Genomic DNA, 6,000 nt, shown 5'->3' with positions numbered 1-6,000 from the left:
TAACCAAGGCGCTGCCATTTATTGTGTGCATTTGTTAACATTTTTGTCTGAAGGTGAAACCATGGAACTAAAGCAGAAACACTGTTTCCAGGTGATCCTTCAGCCTGCTGAACATGTGAAAACAGGCTTTAAAAGCAAAGACTGATATTTCCTACTACTTCTGTACAGAACGCGTCTAGGGCAGTGTGTAGTTTCTACACAGTCCCGTCAACTGTTGACGTTCAAGGTTAGACATACCTCAAATAATTCACCGCAAAACCGCTGGGGGTTCTAGAAGGATGGGTGGCAAAACAGCCTCAAATCGTCAGTAGTGTTTCTGCCAAATTGCTCATTATGGCCGGGAAAAAAAAGATGATGTCTACAGCATTGGGGCTGTGCAAAGCCTTGTGGTCATCCACCTTCAGGTCAGGAGAGGTGGAGTCGATCCCGTCCAGACCTGGCTGAAGGTAGAGTCCATCACAGGACAACGATGACGGTACGGACGCACACATTTACAACTAGGTGTAATTTCAAGTCACCAGTTAACCTCGGGTGCATGTTTTTGATCTGTGGGAGGAAACCGGAGCTCCATGAGTAAACCTGCACCCACAGGCACAACATGCCAGCTTTAAACAGGAAGCCCGCAGTCATGGGAACGAATCCTAACCACTTCACCTCCGATTGAGTAAAACAGCGGCTGAAAGAGAGAGCTCTTTCAAAAATAATCGGTAGTAATCAAAGTCACTGTGACTGGAAATGTCAGAGAGAAAGTGCTGCGATGAAAATTACCAATTATTTACCATTTTCGCAGAAAGATGTACGGTTTGGGCTCAGATGTTGTGACAAGTGCTTTACAGCTGCTTATTAGTCGGTGACAGCTGTGATTCTCCGCGCTGCGTTTGAGCGGCGGCTCTGAAGGGGTTAATGCCTCCTTGTAGTAGTGGTGGTGGTGGGAGCAGGGCTAAACAGTCACAGGGAGCTCCACCGGCACGGCGAGGACTCGCGCCGCTTCAAAGACGGGAGAGACGACCGCGGGGCACGGCGTCTGATCCAAGCGCGCACTTCCACCCCGCAACCACGGCGACGAGGCGGAGAGGGCCGCTCCTCCTGCGCTCGCCGCCATCCAAGTCTCTGCAGTGCAAACAAGAAAGAAACAGTGCAAAAGTTACCATTACAGCCTGTCACACATCTTAAACACCCTGCTCCATCTCCCTCCGTCTCCCCTCCTGGGAGCGCACAACCACAAAATGTGCCAAAAGCTACAGAATAAATAACAGAGCTGGAGAGAGGAGGGGTGGGGACGGGGGTGGGTGGGGGGGGGGCTCTCTTCAAATGAATGCTAATTCTACTATCACCCCACCCCAACACCAGCGCCGCTGCACCCCACCACCAACAACTTTGTTCACATATTGATGCGTTCTGCAATCAACTTCAAATGGCACGAGCCATCTTATGGGAAGAGAGAGGACAATCAAGCCAGGGAGCTAAAGAGAGAGAGAGAGAGAAAGAGAGAGAGAGAGAAAGTCAACGGAAAAAGAGGGGGAAAGTGAAACGGGGGTCCCAGATTATTTCTTCACTCGAGCCCGACCACTGCTTTCATTAGCCCCCCCATTAATTAGCCTCCTTGAGCTCATTTGCAAGTCAATGGCTGTGGCTGTAGGACCGGCGGCTTTGAGCCGCAGCGCCCCTGTGATCTCCGGGTCCTCCAGCCCCTCCACCCTTCACACACTGGATGCAAGCCTTCCTGACAATTAGTACAAAAGAGATTCATGCTCCGTATAGCCAATACATTATTCATATTTTCTCCTCACTTAAATAAATCATAATGTTCTTGAGGGTTTTACTTAAACAACATGCTTTCTCTCCCTCTCTCTCCCTTCCCCGTCTGCAGACCGCTCTCTTAGCTAACATCCAAATCAAATTGGTTTGCGATGACCTTGCCCCGTATGTGGGTCACTCCCTGAACAGCAACAGACAAATAGACAGTCTCACCCAGCCACCCACCCACATGCCCCTCCGAGATGATCATCATGGCAAAAGAGGACAGTTCGCCCCATCTCCAGCCCGAGAGGACAGATCAGACCCGACGCATTTAAGCTGGAGGAATCTCACAGTTTCAGATGTATCCGAACTGCTCGCTGCTTTTATTATGCAGGGATGGTTTTGATGCCCGGGACTAATCAGGCTTTCAGATGCTGCAGTTGAAAGTTCTCCTGAGTTCTGGCGGCTCCCCGGCTCCCTGAGAGCGAGCCGGGGCTCCGTCTGGAGGAATGGTGGGCCTGGGTGCCTCTTATGTCCTCCACATTGATCTGTTAGCGCTGTTGTGTTGGAGCAGCGCGGTCTGGACAGAGCAGAGCAGCTGTCTCAATGATTTAGCAGCCCTTTGTACTATTATTCATCTGACTGGAGGGAGTCAGTGTCCAGCTGAGGGTCTACATCTTTTATGACCACTTGCAGTCCATTCAGACAAAGGTACTTCCACGGAATACTTTCGGGAACCGCTGCGCATGTATATTGATGTCTATGGCTGCATATTGATTTTGAACATCTTTATTTCATTGTGAAAAGGAGGAGACTTGCCACGCTAAGATATGACTTTCTCGGGTTACCTTTTAAATCGTCTGTCTTGCATTTTCCCTCCTTGACGTTGATATCATTAGACAGATGCTGTCATATTTCCTGGCGCACTTGTCATGTTAGTTAATCCATCAGCGCCCGTCCGACAGCTGTCTCTTTCAGCTGCAAACTTCGCCGCTCATTTGGAAAGTTGCACAGTGCGCTTCAAGGTACATAATCCTCCACTTTCTCCTTCAGAAGTTCCCCAGTCTCAGTGTGGCTGTTGTGTATGTGAGTGTTTTACTCCGGCATCGCGGGGTCCGGGAGATCTGAGGCTTCAGGTAGACACAGCTAGCCTGTCACTTGAGAGTGGGTAGAAACAGGTAGTGCAATTAGCCAGCGGAGAACATGTTTATCTGTCAGCCCAGAGACAGGATGGGATGGCTTTGAGGAGAGGAGGAGAGAGGGAGGCGGCGAGGAGAGGGGGGGGGTGATTGCACTGCCCCCTTTTAACTGTGTACCGGCTATTAGACTATTTCACAGAACTCATTTTCAGATACAAAAAGGGGAATACCGGTGCTTCCACTGCCCCCCCCTCACCCAATTAGTCGAAGAATCCCCCTTCTTCAGCATTTATTACACCTATTCAGTATTCTGGATGCTGCTATCAGTTTTCCATAACTAGGCTGCACAAAGAGCAAACGCTCCATTTGGTGTGATTTGTTGCCCCGCTTGACCACTTCTTTGTCTCGGCCGGGCTGGCTAAGCGCTGTGGAATGGTGCCCCCCTGCTGTTTTATCAAGTCTGCTGAATCCATAATGAAATAAGTGAGGGTGACAGTGACAGGGGAAGGGAGGGAGGGACGGGCGGGTGGTGGGAGGGGGGAAGCGGAGGTAAGAGCAACAGACCGCCTTATTTGAATCATTTAAGCAAGATGCAATTACGGCTGTGCCCGACGCGGAGGAAACGGCCCATTTTAAAGGCAACACAAATCAATGGGCACAGCGATGGTGATGTGTTTGACAGAAGTGCCTGTTAGTGGTATACGGCTGCTCTCGAGGATCATTACACACCCTGTAGACAATACATTATCACCAAAAGAGAGGAATGAAAACAAAGAGCAGTGGGAGGCGAGCAGGGGCCATCGGGCCATCTGTATCGCGGCCCTGGACGCTCTTTCCGAGGGAGGAAAATGGCACTTGGTTCGCACATTTATGAGTACTTTCGCATTGTTTTGCACACTTTAAAGGATATCTGCCAGTTTTGTTGCCTCCAAAGTGTTCAGTGGATAATTTTCAGACTCCATGCTGTGGATAAAGGAAGCATAATGCTGTGAAGAATCTCTGCAACTTCTGATTCTACTTTTCTTAGGTGGAAAAGTAACTGTATAGAATGTAATACTGATAGCTTACACACTAAAACACCTATGAGTATGTAGTGGTTGGTTTGTATGTACTCTCACTGAATGAATGAGTTATCAGCTTAATCCCGCGATCGAAAGACGTTTGTAAGTATGAAGAAAAACAGAACAGCTTTGCTTTTGTTCTGCTGCTAAAGTATCAAGTGGATTTCATCATAATATTTGTAAATATCCAGTTTTTCCAACATTTTAAAATGTAGTTTACCTAAACAAATAAGAAATGAGCCTGTGCTTGATTTTAGATTTAATAAGTTTTGTTTTGATGTTCTTAACAGTATTTCTATTTTTCATATACAACATGCGGCTCATTGGTGTAGAATGCGTTGTTTTATGTGATAGTGAGCAGGGTTTGTCAACGATTGTTGTCACAGTCATCCTTTGAAAGCATCTGAAATGTCAGTACACCACACATGTCACTGCTGCGACAAAGTTCAGCCACTGACAACAAATAGAAATACAGTAGAAAACAAAGAGGCAGTCAAAGAGCACATGGCGGGAATAGGATGGATTTCACCTCTTCTTGGTCCTGCTTTCTGTTAGCTGGCTAATTCTTATCAAACACTATCCGTAAGATTGTGAATTATTTTACTAACAAACCAACAAACCAACCAGCCAGTCTTTATTGATTTTTTAATATTAACAGAAGAAGCAAGATTCAAGTCAAATACTTATTAAACATCTGGGCCTCAAGCAATCAACTGAAGAAAAAACAAACAAACACAAGCAGCAGAAGAGAAAACAACTTTTTGACATCAGTTCTCAAGGTACAAGTTTTTGAAAACGTTTGAACTCCATCTCCATGTAAACAGGGGGAAACAAAACTTTTCTGAAATGCTGCTCTCAAAGTGAATAGTTCTTCTTCATGACAATAATAATGTTTTCCTCCACAGTGTCATGCGTCCCAGTCCAGATTCTCTTGGTCCTGGTAGTTTCAGAGGCAACAGTCATTGTAAAAACAATTCAACGTGGTGTTCTGTCCACATGTCTGTGTTCTCCCACTGTTCATGTTTACAGTGTATTTTCTGCATGCTGTAGTTTCATTACAAAAACAAACAACAGCGCTCACTGGTGGCCCAACATGAAAACTTCATCTTTTTCAGTGCAAACGTGAGACTTTCTGAAAGGATGTATTTTCACTTGAACGTTGCGAAAATGTGGCCTTAAAGTTTGCAATGCTGCGTTCCTTCTTGTCGCTTTGTGCCAAACTGCAGTGACACATCTGGAAAGTCTACAGACGTCAACACCTGAAGACTTCACATCAACACTATCCCGTTTTCACTCGAAACGTCATGTAAATTCTATCCTACCTTCTGTTCACACTGAAACCCAGATCGTGGATAAAGTGGTTGAAAAGATGGATGGATGGCTCAGACTCTGAACAGCCCCAAGCACACAACTGAGTCTTGAATATCCTAAACAACACCAACAAGTCCCATCATTTTCCATGTCCTGTTCCCATATCAGTGATCACGACGGGAGTATTCTGCTGGCAAATCTCTGCTGGGAATTTGACCATGAGTCATACGAAGGTTTGGTTTTATTTGGTTGATTTCAGACAGGAGCTCCTCATATGTAATGAGATGGAGGGAAGGAGGAGGAGGGGGGGGATGAAATGAGGTCGCGTACTATGACAGTTTTGTGGAATCTAGGCTTTTCCAGTTAGTTACTCTTAACATTAGATGAGCTCCACTAGCATCCGGGCCCAGTGTTGGATGTAACTTTGACTGAGCCTGGCACCTCTGGGACATGTCAAGCACCAGCGCTTTCTCTCCCTCACACTCTCACTTTATGTGTATCTCCCTCCCTCTCTCTCTCTCTCTCTCTCTCTCTCTCTCTCTCTCTCTCTCCCTCTCTCTCTCTATCGTTCTCCCTGCCTGAGGATGAGGCCATCTGGTGTATGTTGGTGGAGCCAGGCATGCTGACTGGAGTCGATGCAGGCCAGGCCAGTCTGCGCACTGGAACACAACTCACTTTGTATACTGCCTTGTTTTGGCCACAGAGCCTCGTTGATCCCCCCTCAGCAGAACATTTTACATTTGGAGCGC

This window comes from Salarias fasciatus, chromosome 12 (assembly GCF_902148845.1).
Source record: "Salarias fasciatus chromosome 12, fSalaFa1.1, whole genome shotgun sequence".
NCBI classification, from domain to species: domain Eukaryota; kingdom Metazoa; phylum Chordata; class Actinopteri; order Blenniiformes; family Blenniidae; genus Salarias; species Salarias fasciatus.
The sequence above is the reverse complement of the archived record's forward strand: the minus strand, read 5'-3'. Positions refer to the sequence as shown.